Source organism: Oxyura jamaicensis, chromosome 7 (genome assembly GCF_011077185.1).
Source record: "Oxyura jamaicensis isolate SHBP4307 breed ruddy duck chromosome 7, BPBGC_Ojam_1.0, whole genome shotgun sequence".
Classification (NCBI taxonomy): domain Eukaryota; kingdom Metazoa; phylum Chordata; class Aves; order Anseriformes; family Anatidae; genus Oxyura; species Oxyura jamaicensis.
The window spans coordinates 1,653,561-1,671,234 of NC_048899.1; the positions used below are offsets into that span (position 1 = coordinate 1,653,561).

A 17,674-nucleotide genomic window follows, 5' to 3' on the forward strand; every position below is an offset into this window, starting at 1 on the left:
TTCTTTTAATTCCGACTTTAATTTACCATATAGTTAAAGATAATTGTGTGCTACAACTGTCATTAATCAACAGAGTTTTATTCCAGCATGTTACATACTCCCCCCACCATGTTTTTGTCAATTTTTCCTGAATTCTGCTTTGCAGTAGAACTAAGTCTTGGTTCAGGGTGGAGTCCTGAGCTGCCAGCACTTCTATAACACTTGTAATCACAAAGACCTCTCTTTTGGATTCCTTGGGTTGTGTGAGAAAATGCTACAGCAGTAGGTGGAACTTGCAAGTTTAAATTGAAAGGTGGGATAAATCGAATCTGCTAAATTGGATCTGTTTGTGCATCCAGGTTAGCATTCTGTGAAGGAGGATGCTTTGTAGGAGTAAGAGCCTCAGCTCCGTGGTCTATTCCTATCACTGCTCTAAGTTTGCTTTCTTCGAGTGTTGCTTTGATTAATTTGTCCTCTTCTTTTAGACTACCCTTATTATTGTAAGTTGCAAGCTGTAGAAAGTGTAAGTTGAATGTTTCCTCTTCAGAACCATTCATGATTTCTCTTCATCTTGTCTAGCATGTTTTATCATTAATGAGATAGTAAATCCAGAGTTTGCCTGGCCCGTCCTAGTGCAGGTCATCATATTTTAATTTAAATCTTAAGCAAGCATTTTTTAAAAAATTATCATCCCATGCACACTTAGAAGGCTCTCAACATAAATACGTTGAAAGCAGTGTTCCCTGGTCCATCCTTAAAAGTCTTTTGTGCTGTTAAGTCTGCAAAACTTAGTGAGAATTGAGGTTATCAGTATATATTATATGACTTAAATATTTCTCCTGTTTTGGTTTTCCTTTCAATGGCTTATGCAATCGGTATTTGCAAAACAAACACGCTAGATAAATCATGTACAATGTTCTGCATATGAAAGTTTGTAATACTTTCCAAAAAGGGTAAAAAGCAAAACTATTTGTCAGCCTTTTCCCCACTGCTTTTACAGACGGAGCAAATAGTATTATTCTCAAACTTTGTCTTAGTGAGTATTGCAATACTGAACATTAGTATTTCTTGTCTGCAAATGTGTATATGAGAAGTGTGGAACACTTCTAAAATAATTGGTATTTTATCTGAATTCTATTCATTCACTTGAATGAGGATTCAGTAAGATGACAATTTAAGTGGTATATTGATTTCAAATCCGAACTCTCACTTTTGGAAATCAGGAAACAGGCTACAGTGCACTCGACCAAGGGACAATCAATATCTGGAAAATGTGTCAGTTTGCTGCCCAACTCCTCTCTGAGAAGTCTGCAAAATTTGGGCTGACATCTCCTTTAGGAGTAAGTGAAAAATCCCATCGCTTTAAATAAACAGTATTTTTATGGCACTCAGATTTACTTCAGCAAGTAGTTAATAGTCAAAGTACAGTGATGTAATTTTTTAAACTTCTGTGTACAGTACTACGAAATCAGGAGGACAAGAAACAGTGATGACATTTTGATCTCATTCCTGTTTCACTGAGCTAAGGGAGCACAAAATGAGCTTCTGTTTTTATTACTTTATATCAGCTTATCAGTCCAGCCCAATATCTTCAGGGATTTAGCATGTAAAAACCTAATGTGGCATTAGACATTCTTGCATTTTCACCTTTCTGAGACAAACGCCCCTTATCAGACATTAAACTAAAAGAATACTGAAATCAAGTGAAATCAGTGGCCTTGTACATGACAAATTAATGCATAAATTTCAATAGATTTAAAGGCATATGATAAATCTAAATGACATCTAAAACACTCAAACACAATAGTCCTGCAATGACAGAAATACTTTTAATTATTTGAACTGCCAGTCTTTGCATGTCTTCCACTGAAATCAAATGAAATCATACCAGAACACTTGGTACACTTACAGAACAGTGACTTACACTCCTGCTGAGAAACAATATTTGATGTGAGCAGAGTACAGTGAATTCAGCTAGGTATTTGAATCCATTTTAAACAGATTGTCAGTAGTACTCCTATGAACAGTAACATTCCTTATTTACATCTTTGTAACTCCCCAAAAATTTGAAACAATTGCATGAATTTGTGAAAATGAAAGCAGAAGTCTGTTCTTGATATAATTCTGTCTCTTATGCTTTTGGCACTGTGTTGTTTTTTTAAATGTAAGGAAAACATCATATGAAAACAAAAATATTTATAATATTTTTAATGTTTTCCATGTTATGACTTTCCATATGTTTGGGAAAGGAAGGGGCCTCTGGCTGTGTGGATGAAAACCTCAAAGCACGATCTGTATTATCATCAGTTTCAGTTGTTAACTCAATAACAGTGCTCTTAGTAATATATATACATATTTATTTTTAAATTCAGAAGTTGAAAGCTTTAAACGCTACTTATGTGTTTTTTATGAAATACGGTTAAATTCTGTGTAAGGGTTTGCCCTGTTTGCCTCTTGTCTTAATCCCAGTGTCTTAATCAGTTTGGGTGATCTGCTGGCTTACTGGTGAAGTCCAAGAGTCTCTAAGGGTAATACACTGATGTGACAGAGGTACATGACTGGTATCACCTGCATGTTGTTTTCCGTTTCTTACTGGAAGAATGACTTCCCCTGGAGAACATGCAAAAAACACAGGAGAAACCCATTGGACAATACAGTAACAGGGATGCATAGGAAACGAAGGCATTGTGTTTTCTAGGAGGGACACACTGAATTTTAATTAACGTTTGATTTTTGAGTTTGGGAATTGTTTGTGCAGGCCTTACAGGGAACATTTTATTTCTGAAATAATCAAAAGTCAGCATATGTTTTGGGAAGGGGCTTTGTTGCGCCGTGCTCTCTTTGAAGTGCTGTGCTATTTTTCTGCAAATAGCCAGGGACTGCTGCATAGCTTTAGAGTGTGGCCCAGATCCTGAGAGCCGCAGACTGACACATACTGTAAACCAAATGCATGCACAAATGGACAACAGAGTTTGCCTCTTTTTACTTCAAAATTCTTGTGTCCACTCTGTACTGAATTCATTCATCAACGGGAGGAAAGTGTCATTTATCTGCTTTAAAATTATGGTAGTCCTGTACACCAGAGTCTGTTTATTATATTTTAAAACAATTTGCACCAGTAGCAGTTATTAATGCAGCTAATGCTTTTAGTTATCTAGAGTCGCATAATTTAATTGATACTAAATAATTAACATATCCAGCAAAATATATCACTGTTTAATATCATGAATCTCCTGATGTTAATTAATTTATTTAAGCTTTATTCTAATATTGATTGATTTTTTCCTATTGGCTGTCAGTTTTGTTGATGCACTTATGAACAAGTGCTGGTCTCATTTAAACGCTCAAATGCATTTACAAACAATGCAGGGTTTTTTGTACTTCTGATGGCGCAGTATTTAATTAAGTTAAAATGCAACTGCCCTCAATACTGGTTTATAAAATACTATTTCTCCCTTCAAACCTTGTTTCCTTAATGGCTGACGGATTTTATATTTGTAATTCTCTGTCAAACTGCAATCAGCATCCTTGTAAGTGCTCAGAAAAGGTATTGATGAATAAACACTATTTGAAGAGAACACTGAAACTTTTCTTCTAAAATTGGCCTTGGACATCCTGCTTACATCATCAAATTGATGAGCTTGTCTTGATATTCTGAACACAAAGAAATAATCTAGCACTGGAGATTTTTTAAGTGGCTATTCCTGCATTTGGTACCACTCAGCTGGGCAAATGCATGCACTGTTATTTGTGCAAAACTCCATCTTTACTATAGGCAGCTCTCACACAGGCCTTTGGCTTTCTTTTGTGTTTCCTTTCTGCAGTGCTATACTTCAAGTACTACTGCTTTGGTTTTTGTTTTGTTTTGCGTGGAATTCATGAGGTAACAAGAGGGAAACTCTTTGGGAATGTGGTCCCAGCAGTTGTACTCATCTTCCATTCTTATTACTAAAACGAGTAGATTTTTACTGCTTGGAAAGGATAAGAAAATGTCTTATGAAGGAATGAGAAATTACCATTTTTGTATATGTAGGAGCTGCTTTCTGCAGGTGTTTGTTGAGGGTACAGCTTTGTCCTTGTACCAGCCAAAGCTCTTGTACAATTTTTCCAGATACTGACTTGTAATTGAGCCCACTGAATATTTATGGAAAAATCTGTGGTACAAAATCTGTAGGGCAAAAGAATGGACTAGGCATCTATTAGTAAATGATAATTAAATATTAGGATACCAGACCCTGCTCTGTCCTAAACAGGAGATGATTCTGGCCTCATCATCTGTAAAGAACTGCAGTTACAAAAAGCAAAACAAAACCTCATGCAAGTACATTTTTGTGAGTAGGCAGCTATGTGTTGTGGACTTTTGATGGGCAATGTCAGGAATTATTGTAATTTTTCTAACAAATACTTTAAATGAACTAGTATGTATGGTAACATTTTAATGTGTAAGACCTTGTTTTGCCTGAATGCTAATTATTTTTCACTTGTTTTCCCACTGAAAAATAATACATTTTCCATAGACTTTTTTATTATTATTTATTTATTTATTTATTTTTTTCCTTGACGTAGTATCTGGTCTTTGGATTTTAAAAAAGGTTTGGAAGCAGTAGACTAAATGACCTCATTATATTCTTTTCCATCCCTCCCAGTAAATTTGAAAAACGTAGAAAAGCTCTGAACATTCACGGGGGCAATATCCTGTAGCAAGAATGTATCTTTGTGCTGCAGAACAGAAAAGTAGAGCTTGGTGACCAGAAGCTTGTGTAATGTCAAATATTTCGTATCAGTGTATGCTGCTTTAGAGTCCGACACCAGAATTCTTGGGTTCTAGCTAAGGTGCTGTTTGCTGAATAACTCCAGTGAATAAATCACTGAATAATGTCCCTTGATATACAGCTAGCTAAGAATGTGTCTAGCAGCCTGTGCCAGCATCTTACCAGGCGTAGAAGAGCTGTGTTTTTGTTGAAGGAATTGGAGTTTCTCTACTGAACTATACGATGTGTGTAAAATGATTACCTTAAAAAAGGTCAGTGCCAGAGCAGCAGGCAGTTGTTTGCTGAGTCCTGCCCATTAAGGTAAATTTACGTTAATCTGTCAAGTCAAGAAATAGCATCTTCCCTTATCAGAGTGTAATGGAACACGGTGAGGGAGGTGATGGAAGAGGAATGGCCATCGTTTGCAGTGCCCCAGTATTACTCTGTAAACTATGTGAACGCCTAAATGCTGTAAATGTACTTTTTGGTATAGTGCTGTTACAAATTTACAGTTCAAGTTGGCTCCTCATTCCCATGTTACACTTGCTATGTTAGAAATTATTTATTACATACGTTCACCAAACTCAGAGTATGGAGAAGCAGCACAACAGAAATGTCTGGTAGTTTTATTGGAGTAGAAGAAGCTGTAGTCTAACATGAAAATATGAATTGCAATGACAAGGTGAAACCTGTGAAATAGAAAAAGGAATAACCAAAACCCTTCTAACAACCCCCGATCAAACCCTGCAGTTACAGAATTTTTTCCAATATCCAAAATCAACGGAGAAAGTCTAATCCCTTTGTAGCAATAGCAACAGTGAAATCTGTTGCTACATTGAGATGACGACTGCAAAGGAATTAAGCTTTATGGATTAAAATATTGCAAATTATGTTTTCATTTGTTTTCCAGTGAACTGAATAGATGTGCTCAAGTGCATTTATAATAAACAAACAAAGAAAAAAAAATGCAACCATCTGTCTATAAAAGCAGAATTTGACCATGGAGTATTAAATCAAATTTAAAAGAAGCTTTTACAATTTCACATTATTGGGAAACTCTGGCTTCACTATTGCCAAATCCTGTTGCAGGATTTTCATTGTAAACAACTTTCTTGTGACATTTCTATCTGAAGGAAAAAAGGGCATGACCTACTTCAGTCTAATACTGTATCTGGGTTTGGGGCCAGCGTCAAACAATGGAAATACACAATCATAAATGAAAGTTCCCTCTTCTCCTATGCAGTCACAACTTGTTGTGTTCCAGATGTTGATTTCTTCTCCAGTATTTGCTTGGATAAAACTCCTGCTAAATGTGCCCTGAAGGCCTTATTTCTTATTGCACTCCAAGCACTGAACTCATGCACTTGCCTGTTGTTTGTGAATTTAGGGCTGCACTTGGGCGTGATGTACATAAAGCTACAAAGCATACAGCTAGAAGCAGGCCCAAAGTGCCCAGGGAGCAGAAAACAGTTATGTTTAGATTGCAAGTCAGAATAACAGCACCGTGCTTCCAAACAGAAGGTGTCTCCTTCCCTTCTCCCTTGCTGTCTCTCCCCAGTGGGATGATCGCTTGTCAGTCACATCAGCTCCTGTGCCTATGGGATTGCACGAGGACCCCATAAAACGCGCTAACTCAGCAAGAAAACGTTTGCTTTTCCTGGCCTGGTTCTCTGGTGTTTTAGTGACTCAAACAGCCTTTGCTGTGCAATTAGGCAATTGCCAAAGCAGATGTGGAGTAAGTGATGGGACTGCTTGAGGAGATTTGGGAGGGATTAAGGCCTCATCTTTCTGATGGTGGTGAGAAGTTAACTGGGCTACAGCTGTAACGTGAAACTGCCTTTTGTGGCTTTTATATCACTGGTGTATTTTCATTCTGAAATTTAGAAATGCATATGCAAGAAAATATGAATTTCCCCTCCTTTGATTCAGGGATTTGAAAGTGTATTGCATATTTTATTAGTCCACAAAATCATGTGTTCTGGCTGTCTAGTTTTCTGGTTCAAAATAGCGAGTCCTGAATGCATTCCAACCAGGGACTGATGAATCTTAATTGAGCCTCAACCAGATGGTACAGTTCAAAGGTATAAGCAAAAATGTGCTCTGCTTCATTTTTAAGCCTTACGTTAGTGTGCTTACCGTGGGAGAAACAATATTTCTTTTCCTGCCACTTCTTGTCCGTGTCTCACCCTAGCACTTCTCAGAAACAAATGGACCTAATACTTAAAATAAGTACTAGCTTCAGCAAGCTTCTCCAAATCCTGTGTAATTTTAGGCAAATTAAGAGGTTCACAAATATTTGCTAATGATATTCTCCAAAATATGCCAAGCTGGAATCACAAAGATTTGTAAGTGGTTATATTACCTGGAATTTATACTTTTATATACACTTTTCAGAATTTCCACTTTCCTCTATATTTAATGTCATATGAGGGCCTACCTGCCTTTGTGGAAGTAATATTATAATGTAATGTGAAAGCAGTAGTTTGATGCCTAAATAGCATTTATTATTCATAGGATTATTATGTGGAGACGATGTTTTCTGCAGTAATGTTGTTATTGCACTTCACTGACATTACGCAGACACATTTGAAAGTGGTGTGGTCAAGTACCGTGAGTTAGCTATCGAGGCTAAACTAGTAATATTTATCCTCTTCTTTCCTGATGCAGTCAGCTTTTCCAGTAGGAAATGATTTTTTCTCAACCTTAATAAGATGCACTGACTGAGAATTAAGCTTGCTATTCACATCTGATCAAGGTATGATTTCGAGTGCTTTTCCTGTTTACTGATAAAACCCAGCCACAAATCCTCACCTTGCAGCAGCTGGTCGTGCAGTAACCAGATCACTCGCATGGCCAGACTCCTGTGCTCAGAAGTCTGCAATAACTATGGCCAAGGAACAGCATCTTGGTCTGCAGGGATGGAGTCCATGAAATAAGATACACAGTTTTGCACATGTAGGCTGGATTCTTCCACGGCAGGATTATTCTTCATGATAGAACTGTATGGAATCTTGCTTTAAAAATCTCTAGTTAGGAGCTCTCCAACACATCCAGAGTTACCAGAAAATGAGAGGTAGCATTTAATTTCTCAAAAGTTGCCTTTAAAACAACTGTTGTAATAAAACACAAAACTAAGTCTTGTGCTCAACCAAAAAAAAAACACAACCCAAACAAACAAACAAAAAAACAAACGACAACAGAGGGGTGTTAATGTGGCAAGAATGACATTTCCCATAAATTTCACAGCAGAACAAGAGAGATTTAAGGCATTTTAGTTTTCCTGGGAAGCAAAGTAGCAAGGCCAACCAGAAATGCAGAACAACATGCTGCCTACCTCAGCTTAGCAGTATTGCTTATAAAAACAAAATTGCATTTGTCAGTGAGAGAAGAAACCACTTTTGGGAGGTTTCAGTGCTCCTGGAATATTTGCCAGGCAGTAGTTTGGATTCCTGCTCGGAGATGCCTTACCAGCCCAAAATCTTACACGGGATTTAAATGGTTGCCTAATACAGTGACATGAGCTCAGCTGAAGCTTGACAGCTATTCGTGATCCAAATATGCCTGTATAAAAGTGACTTTGATCTGTTCAAACTGTGCTCCAGATATCCTTGCAGTGCTGTCATTTGTGTTTCAGAATATTTATATATAAATAATTGCAGAGATTTATTTTCTCCATTATCTGCATGCTGCCATTTCGGCAGTTTGCGCAGACACCCTGGAGTGGTTTTATGCTCTTAAGAATTTTTCCTTATCTTTGAATTTTAAATGTTTGTCTCAAGAGAACTTCTTTTCTGCTCTTCCAAAGTACCTGCAGGGCCCCAGCACAAGTTGCCAGTGTAAATCGCTGTGCAGGTGACAGAAGCAAGAACTGCTGTGCTGCATCGAGCAGTACACACCACCCCTCTTCTTTTCTACAGGTACCACAGGCAGATGGGGATTTGGGGGTAAGGCTCAGAAGTTAGGTGTTCTGTTGATCACTCTGCAAGTCTTATTTGGGTCTTATTTCCTACACTCTGTACTGTATTTTTATTTACTCTGCAAATATTTGCTGTTCTTTGTTACTGTGAAGATTTCTAATATTGTTGCTTCCCGTCAGTGTTCTTTGCTGCTATTATTTCCTATCCATGTCATCACTCTGTTCCCCTGAGCAGTTTTTACTGCAGTGGGATTGTTTTTCCCAGGAATGCTGCCATGTTGGTATTTGCCTTAACTCACAGTGCATGTTTAAATTTGTCTCTCTTCAGCTAAGCAGTTATGTTTGTATTTGGAGTTAAGTGTGTTCTTAATGCACAAGCACTTTGTGGTATGCTCTATGCCTCACTGTGGCTTCAGTTTGGAGTGCTTCTTTTTATGCGTTGCGTAGCTGAGGTCCCTGTTCTCAGTCACGTTGGTCACTGCCCCACAACATCACCAGGTGGAGGAGTTCAGAATCTACACGTCTTAAAAGTCTCATTTTTTGTTTACCTATTTTTTAATAATATATATGACACCTGTTAGAAATCAGAGTAAGAATTTCAAGTTTCATTTTGTAAAGCTTTCTATCATAGAGCAGAGGAACGTGTTATAAGAAGTTGTTTGTATAATATTTTATGCAGAGATTGTAAGAAAGTGGTACACCTACACGTCTCTGTTCCTGTGGTTGTTTTGCAGGCTTCTGATTTCTGAACAAAAGTGTTAGTTTACACAGTAGAGCTGCAGAGTGAACTATTGTTAAATTAATTTATGTTAGGAACGGATGGGTTGCAACATTTTGAGGTGGTCAGATAGCTTCCAGTATACTGAAATAATAGAATATGTTAGGTTTATATTCTCCTGGAACATATGTTGCCATTGCTGTGCTCTAATGGCTTGTCACTGCTGTCTTTCCCAGTGATGCCAAGGAAAAAATGCCAAATATTAAAATGGAAGTTGTATAGTACCTAGCAGTAACAACAAGGTAAAAAAAAAATAAATAAAAGCTCTTCCTTTGGCTACGAGCCTCAACAGGGAGTGAGATTGTGCTGTTAGGGTGTTAGGGCTCATTAGGGTTTTGCAGTTATCTTTGTAGTGGTGCTGGATATGGTTATGATGACACTTCTAGACAGAGAACTGATTAAACACTGGTTTCTTTAAGTTTACCGCTATTCGTACATTACGCAGTCATTAAAGAAATCTCTCTCTCTGTAAAATTGGCATAAGAACTGGGGAAAGGGAAGCTCTAGTAATTTTCACCATTCTGAATTAAATTCTTAGCTGAAATAGCAGTCTCAGCATCTGTGTTATAGACAACGGTGGATTCTTAAATGTAAACTTACAGTCTTTTCGTAAATGGAAGCAGCTACAATGGGGAAAAAGTGCTACTGTAGATGGAAGTCATTTCAAGTATCTGTTTTCAATGGCACTTTAAGAAGGTTTAGCTGGATTAGGCATGGGCAAAAAGCTTCTTTGTTGATTCTTTGGGCTTTCAGAGTGGCTTTATTTTTCTGTCATTAATGTTTGTATGTTCTGTGCAAAATAGATGTGGCTTAAGTGTTTGACAGCTCTGTCTCATTCTGTCATCTGCTGAGTTTCTGTTGCTGATCATGCCTGTTAGTGAAATGTATGTTCATGTTACCCTGCTTGACAAAGAGCAGTGAAGCACAAGTGTCTCCTGACGAGAAGCTTCCGCTTACTGTAAGAAGTGCGTTATTTCTGCCTCGGCTGCAGGGGCATTTTCCAGCTCTGCTAATTTCACATTCGAGACTGCGTAGGATGCAGAAGGAATTAATGTCACTAGGGTAACCTGCTGCCTGGTTGCCAAAGAAAAGCCTGCTTTATCTAAATCATTTAAAGAAAATTCATTGCTAGTATAGCATGCCCACTTAATACCTGATTTATTTGCTTACCAAATGTATCTGCGTGGTACTTGGTGCTGTTGTGGGAAGGAGTAAAATTCCTAAAAGAGATTGTTTGAGGATTTTAGTTAAATTATTGGCCAGATGTGTAATTCAAATAACCACTGTTACTGTCGAGAGAGAGATAAACTAACGTGAAGAGAGGCACCAGGTAAATTTTCTGGGATGTGATTCCTAGTGGTATCAGTGATGTGGCAGTTCTGTGCCACCTGCTTGAGCCTTTTTCCTCTCCCTTCACTGTGGAAAATCAGGAATTGTTCCACTACTGTCAGCACAAATCTTTACATTCTCTAGGGCTCCGATACAGATCTGTGATCCCCTTTTCAGCCTTCTTAATGTCTCCGTATCATCACAATCTTTATACCATTTGTCTTCTCAGCATGATGTCGGACTGTTTCCCCACAGACTCCTTCTACTTGCTTCAGCAGGAATATTCCAAAAGAACAACGTGTTCATTTCCGTCAGTTGTAGAAGCTTCCTGATTTTTACCAAAGTGTGATCCATGGATAGTGTATCCATACCGCCTCACCACAGCCTACAAGTACTGATGGCTTTCTCTGCAGATTTGACAGGCACATTTATACATCAGATAGCAAGATCGTGAAGGTGTGTTTTACAAGTGACATTTCAGTATGACTTTGGATGCAGTGTGTATGGATCTAATTCCATATTACTTGCCTAAGGGTAGAGTTCTAAAATTAAATCTCTGCAAATACCAACAGAAGCTGACAATTGCTTTTATCATCATAATTTCAACCACAATTCAGTGATCTTTATGCACATTTCAGCAACTATCTGGAAGCATTAGGAACTGCAGCAGATTTAATTTCTGTACCTAAGAACTATTTCCATAATTTCATAAAATGTTATTGGTAGGAGATTAGTGCTTTAGTATTTGTAATTAATATACAACTTCCCACTGGCGGTTTAAATTTTTCTAAAGCCATGTTTTCATTTGCTTCATGTGCTAACATTCCTATGGGTCCAATGCCAGCAGGCCAGCACAGATAGGTGCTGTTGTGGTTTAACCTTGCCGGCAGCTAAACACCACGCTGCCGTTGCTCACCCTCTCCCCTCCCTCTCTGGGATGGGGGAGAGAAATGGGAAAGTGAAGCCTGTGAGTTGAGATAAAGACAGTTTATTAAGACAGGAAAATAATAATACTAATAATGATAATAGTACTACTAATAATGGGTACGAAACAAGTGATGCACAATGCAATTGCTCACCACCTGCTGACCGATGCCCAGCCTATCTCCGAGCAGCCGGCCCCCCACCCCGGCTAGCCACCCCTATATATTGTTTAGCATGATGCCAGATAGTATGGAATACCCCTTTGGCCAGTTTGGGTCAGCTGTGCTGGGTCTGTCCCCTCCCAGCTCCTGCTGCACCCCCAGCCTGCCCGCTGGCAGGACAGAGCGAGGAGCTGAAAAGTCCTTGGCTTGGTGTAAGCACTGCTCTGCAGCAATTAAAACATCAGGGTGTTATCAGCACTCTTATCCTGATCCAAAACATAGCACCCTACCAGCTACTAGGAGGAAAATGAACTCTGTCCTAACTGAAACCAGGACAGGTGCTCAGAGGTATGTCTGTGAGAGTTTTACCAGATGAGGGTCTGCAGATCAGCAGGTGGCCACCTAACCAGGTGGCCCAGCGTGCTGAGTTTCTTCTCTGCACACCAAAAGGGTGTGGGGCTGCTGTGAAGCCCCTTGGCTCTGGCTGGATACATGCCTGCCCTGGCATTAGGCAATTCCAGATGGCGGCAGCTCCCGAGGGCCCATGGGGCAGCGAAGCCCAGGCGTGCTTTGCCTCACTGCGCAGGTCACAGGGCGTCACTTAGGGACTCCTTTACAGCACAAAAATCCCCAGCTGGGGGCTGCAGATGGTTTTCACTCTCATTAAGCCTTTTGTGCAGCACAAAGGAGGCAGAACAGGCCAGAGAATGTGTCCTGCAGATTTTGGCACCGAGGGTTATTCTTTCAATTAATATTTCCACCTGCTGTACAGTAATCTGTCCAGAAGTCCTGTGAAACATCACATTTCCATCCCAAGTGAATGGTCTTCCAGTAGATCTTCTTAGCATTTTTATGTTTGGCTTTTAAATGGTCATGACAAAGAAACTCTTATTTTGGGTATTCAGTTTGGCCTGTTGACTTTCAGATAACTGAATTGCTGGGAAAATGAGAAATCTTCCTATAATATAGAACTGCATTTCTTGCCTTTTAACACTTCTAACTTGTATAGGAAGGACAGTTACCAGCTCAAAGGGTATTGTTCTTCTTGCACACAGTCCAAGATGATGATCTTCAATAATGATGCATCAACTCTTCCTTTGTTTGCTCTAAGTGATAACCAAAAGGAAGAAGAATCATCTGGAGCTCAATCTGGCCACTGCTGTTAAAGACAACAAAAAATGTTTTTATAAATACATCAATACCAAAAGGAGGACTAAGGAGAATCTCCACCCTTTACTGGATGGGGGGGGGGGGGGGGAACTAAGTAACCAGAGATGAGGAAAAAGCTGAGGTGCTTAACGCCTTCTTTGCCTCAGTCTTTAACAGCAAAACCAGTTGTTCTCTGGACGCCCAGTACCCTGAGCTGGTGGAAGGGGATGGGGAGCAGAATGTGGCCCCCACAATCCACGAGGAAATGGTTGGCGACCTGCTACAGCATTTGGATGTACACAAGTCGATGGGGCCGGATGGGATCCACCCGAGGGTACTGGGAGAACTGGCCCAGGAGCTGGCCAAGCCGCTTTCCATCATTTATGGGCAGTCCTGGCTATCGGGGGAGGTCCCGCTTGACTGGTGGCTAGCAAACGTGACGCCCATCTACAAGAAGGGCCGGAGGGTAGACCCGGGGAACTATAGGCCTGTTAGTTTAACATCAGTGCCAGGGAAGCTCATGGAGCAGCTTATCTTGGGTGTCATCATGCGGCAGTTGCAGGGCAAGCAGGCGATCAGGCCTAGTCAGCATGGGTTAATGAAGGGCAGGTCCTGCTTGACGAACCTGATCTCCTTCTATGATAAGGTGACACGCTTAGTGGATGAGGGAAAGGCTGTGGACGTGGTCTACCTTGACTTCAGTAAGGCTTTTGGCATCGTTTCCCACAGCATTCTCCTCGAGAAACTGGCTGCTCATGGCTTGGACTGGCGTACACTTCGTTGGGTGAAGAGCCAGCTGGATGGCTGGGCCCAGAGAGTTGTGGTGAATGGAGTCAAATCCAGTTGGAGGCCGGTCACTAGTGGAGACCCCCAGGGCTTGGTACTGGGACCAGTCCTCTTTAACATCTTCATCGATGATCTGGACGAGGGGATCGAGTGCGCTCTCAGCAAGTTTGCAGACGACACCAAGTTAGATGCATGTGTCGATCTCCTTGAGGGCAGGAAGGCTTTGCAGGAGGATCTGGATAGGTTGGACCGATGGGCCAAGGCCAACGGTATGAAGTTCAGCAAAGCCAAGTGCCGGGTCCTGCACCTGGGGCACAACAACCCCAACCAGTGCTACAGGCTGGGAGATGTGTGGTTATAAAGCTGCCTGTCAGAGAAGGACCTGGGAGTATTGGTTGACAGTCGGCTGAATATGAGCCTGCAGTGTGCTCCGGCGGCCAAGAAGGCCAGCAGCATCCTGGCTTGCATAAGAAACAGCGTGGCCAGCAGGTCCAGGGCAGTGATTGTCCCCCTGTACTCAGCTCTGCTGAGGCCGCACCTCGAGTACTGTGTTCAGTTTTGGGCCCCTCACTACAAGAAGGACATGGAGGTGCTTGAGCGAGTCCAGAGAAGGGCTACGAAGCTGGTGAGGGGTCTGGAGAACACGTCTTACGAGGAGAGGAGGGGAGGTTTAGGTTGGATATTAGGAAGAACCAGGGGAGGTTTAGGTTGGATATTAGGAAGAACTTTTTTACTGAACGGGTTGTTAGTCACTGGAATAGGCTGCCCAGGGAAGTGGTTGAGTCCCCATCCCTGGAGGTCTTGAAAAGACGTTTAGATGTAGAGCTTAGGGATATGGTTTAGTGGAGGATTTGTTAGCGTTAGGTCAGAGGTTGGACTCGGTGATCTTGGAGGTCTCTTCCAACCTAGACTATTCTGTGATTCTGTGATTCTGTGAAGAATGAGATGGGAAGTAATGGAATATTGTTTTATTTATTTAATGCTAGCTGAAAAGTTATATTTTGCTTTTATATTTTTGCTTTTGCCTTTTTTTGGTTTATTTTGCTCTTGTTTTGTTAGTGTACACGTAGGAATGAAGGAATATGGCCAGGCAGAATTCATATTGCTTTTTAATGTTGAAGTCTAATAAATTATTTTAATCATATGTCCTCTTTTGTTAAGTCACCAGTGTCCAAAGTTAGAGCAGCTGAAAATCCCTTTTATAGAGGGTGCATTCTTATGCCAGTATGTTGTAGGTTCTTATCATAGGCAGAACTGCAAGGGCAGTAATTGGAAGTTTTGGATGTCCAATTTATTTTTCATGGTAAAAGATTTTTAGAATTCATAAAGTCTTGCAGTTTTCTTACTAAACCATTTTGTGGGATGATCGAATATTGTTTTTTCTGCAGTGAAATCATTTCCAAGAACAAGTAGTACAAACATTCTTTGAAAGTTTTAATCTTCTAGTACAGTTTCTGCTATTTTTACAGGAGAGTAGAATAATGTTTTAACTTTCATCCAGTAAAAGCTCAGTCTAAGACACTTTGTAACTTACCTTTAATTTATCTTAAACAGGTATTTTTCAGCCCAGAAATGTCCTGCCATGCATTGCGCGTTTCAGGTCTCTGTCACAGAACATTTTTAGAGCCCTAGGGGACACAGTAGGAATCCCCACTTGGGCAAAGTTGATTTCATATTTCTGTCACTGCTTTCTTTTGTATTGTATTTTCAGCAAAGGAGAGGATGTGGATCCAGGCAAGGGAAAAAAGAGCCCTACAGTCAGAAAGAGGGGAAAAAATGTTTGCTACAGAAAAGCAGGCTGTTTGTCTCCATCTTTGAGTCTGTTGAAGGTTAACTACTCATTTCCTCAGCACATGGCTCTGAAAAGTTAGCCTCTTCCTTAGCAGCACAGTGCCTGTCGATGTATGAGCATCCATGGAGACAAGAGAAATAGCACTTTCTTTATGAAGTGGCTTTGTATTCTACTGTGCACTCAACTCCATTCAGTAACGGCCATGTCTAGGAAAACTGAAAATAACCCAAACCATACCAAAGACGTGGGAACTGTTCATGAAGAACTGTCCGTGTAGCATGACATATACATTGAGCAGAAGTATAAGCGAGCTCTACATGTAGCAGAAATATAAGCAGAGAAATTGACAGCTTTGTAGTTTCTGAAAAGTAGTAGTGCTGAATTTCTACAAATACCTTGTGTTTTCCTACTGTTGTGATTGCTGCCTTTTATGTTTGGGGAAGTTAAGGGGATTTTAAAGATTCATATAAATTAACACTTCTGCCCAGTGGTAATAGGATTTTTTTCAAGCACAGGCGCAAGGACATTCTCAAAATCATTTTTGAGGGAGAGAAACATGAAAATCCAGTGTCTGATTTCTGCATATTTTTTTTTTCATTTGACAGATGAGAAGTCTTAACTTAAAGACAGCCCGCACTTGTGTCACACCGTCAAAGGGCTTTTACAGCCTGCAAATCCACTGAGAATAATTCATTAGCTAACGGTTTTCATCTTTTCAGTTTCTCATCTCCTCATTACAAAAAATGCCACGATAACCAAAAACAAAGCACAAATAACTATAGATGTTATGAAATTCTTGGCATCACACATCCTTTTTTCCCCTTTGATCTTGTCTCAGGAAGTAAAATAGGCGCTATGTTACCCACACCAGGTGAAGGTACCACCAAAGAGAGAGATGGATCTAAGAGCACCCAAATCACTACTTACCTGTACATAATCATCTGAATCTGAGCCTTTAATGTAAATCTAAACAGATATATTGCAGTGGTACAGTATTCTTCAGTATAAAGAGCCAGACTAATCAGCCACACTGACCATTTGCACCCTTAGCGTGTGTAAGCTATGTTGTAAGCACCAATACATGTGCAATACACAGAAAGCAACTGAAAGAAAGTGTAAAAGCTTTAAGTAGATGGAAGGATGTTAATGACTGCCGTGGCTTGACCTACTTTGGAATAGAGCCGCATATGCCCAGATCTGGAGCAGTTAGTCTCACATCGTACAGAAGAGCTGAAGAACAAATTCCCTTGCTCTGTTGAAGCCCAAGGCAGATGTACTGTGGGCTTCCATAGAGAAAGGATTTCAAGGCCAGGGATTTGGGAATACGCTACAAGCTGTACAAAACCAACTTTGTATTTGGACATACATTCGTATAGTTTCCAGCTGGTTATTCTCATGAAATAGTTTCTAAAGCGACCTATTTAGTTGGCCATGTATTGCTAGATGCTTGATACAGAAAACAGATGTAGAATATGGAATAGTTAGGACTGCTGTGCTCCTTGTTGTGGGAAGATTCTGACTTTACAAAACTCAGACCAGGAAGCAAAGCGTGAGGTGTTGTCTCAGGAATAGCAACCAGCACCGGGGTCACCCAGGACCGAGTGTGTGTGCCCATTTCTTGTGCTTTTGTTGGGCTGTGCTGCTGCGGTGTTTCGCATCACCGCTCCTCTGCTGCTGCAGCACGTGTTTTGAGTTTTCATTGCATGTACAGGTTTGTGGCCACGCTTTCCGACGCAAACACTCGGGGATTCATTGCAGTGGACAAAGGACGAGGCAAATCGACGAGTAAGTAGGAAACGTAGAGCTGATTGCACCAGACTGCTCTCAAATAGCCAGGATAACTGAAATTGAGGAAATGATAGAGGACGGCTCTTCTGCGCCCAGATGACAGGGATAACAGCGCTGAGAACCGTAAGTGAATGGAGAAAAAAAATAACGTGGAAATTGGCATTTCAGAGCCCCACCGAGACGCGGTTACAGCGTGGCGGCGGCGGGGCCGGCCGGCTGCGGGCGCTGAGGGGGAGCTGCCCCCCACGACGTGGCTGGGGCCGGGGCCGTGCGGCGGCGGGGGCGGGCGCCTTTGTCAGCGGCTGCCCGCGGCCTCCCCCC

The 17,674-nt window shown here is 40.8% G+C and overlaps 1 protein-coding gene across 2 annotated transcripts in view; it reads left to right on the top strand.

Moving 5' to 3' along the window:
• Positions 1-17,674, top strand: part of HECW2 (HECT, C2 and WW domain containing E3 ubiquitin protein ligase 2) — a 197,307-nt gene that overhangs the window by 14,796 nt on the left and 164,837 nt on the right. The window contains exon 1 of one of the 2 annotated variants that reach the window (XM_035332232.1): positions 17,348-17,476. The exons of the other annotated variant lie outside the window; for it this stretch is intronic. The gene's annotated coding sequence lies outside the window, so the exon portion shown is untranslated. Of the gene's footprint in view, positions 1-17,347; positions 17,477-17,674 lie in introns of those variants that run through there. 2 annotated transcript variants of the gene reach the window in all.